Source organism: Gossypium arboreum, chromosome 8 (assembly GCF_025698485.1).
Source record: "Gossypium arboreum isolate Shixiya-1 chromosome 8, ASM2569848v2, whole genome shotgun sequence".
NCBI classification, from domain to species: domain Eukaryota; kingdom Viridiplantae; phylum Streptophyta; class Magnoliopsida; order Malvales; family Malvaceae; genus Gossypium; species Gossypium arboreum.
In genome coordinates, this window is record NC_069077.1 from 16,770,531 (window position 1) to 16,771,374 (window position 844).

The 844-nt window shown below is 38.9% G+C and overlaps 1 non-coding gene across 1 annotated transcript; it reads left to right on the forward strand.

The window, feature by feature from the left end:
- The first annotated feature begins 265 nt into the window (after window positions 1-265).
- On the forward strand, window positions 266-372 carry LOC128279779 (small nucleolar RNA R71). The gene has a single exon (XR_008269975.1). It is a non-coding gene; the product is annotated as a small nucleolar RNA R71 (small nucleolar RNA).
- The last annotated feature ends 472 nt before the right edge of the window (window positions 373-844 follow it).

The following is an 844-nucleotide window of genomic DNA, read 5'->3' on the forward strand; positions in this document are numbered from 1 at the left end:
AAGCAAACCATCAATCTTTTTATTGAGAAGTTCTACCTGATTTGATAGCATAGTAACTAAGTCGACGTTATAAACGCCTGCTATTTTTGTTGGCTTAGTCCTCATAACTTGCCACTGATAGTTATTCAGTGACATTTCTTCAATGACTTCATAACCCTCTTCAGGTGTTTTGTTGTTGATGGTTCTTCCAACAGCTGCGTCAATTGTCTACCTTGTCGAGGGATTCACACCATTGTAGAATGTTTGAACCTGCAGCCATAGCGGTAACCCATGGTGAGGGCCCCTGTGCAATAGATCCTTGTATCTCTCCCATGCATCGTAAAGTGTTTCTAAGTCCATCTGCACAAAAGAAGAGATATCGTTACGTAACTTAGCCGTTTTAGCCGGCGAAAAATATTTTAGTAAAAATTTTTCGGTCATTTATTCCTAAGTAGTGATAGACCCTCGTGGTAATAACTTCAACCACTGTTTAGCTTTGTTTCTCAGTGAAAAAGGGAATAACCGAAGGCGAATGGCATCATCAGAAATGCCATTAATTTTGAAAGTGTCGCAAAATTCCAGAAAATTTGCCAAGTGAGTGTTGGGATCCTCATCCTGCAAACCATCAAACTGAACAAACTGTTGTTTCATCTGAATTTTGTTAGGTTTTAGTTTGAAATTATTTGCAGCAATATCAGGTCTAACTATACTTGACTCAGTTCCTGTTAAAGAAGGTTTATCATAGCAGGTCTAACTATACTTGACTCAGTTCCTGTTAAAGAAGGTTTAGCATAGTTATACATAGCACGAGGAGCAGGATTTTGATTAGCCGCAATTGCAGGAGGTAGCTGATTGCCTTGGTTTT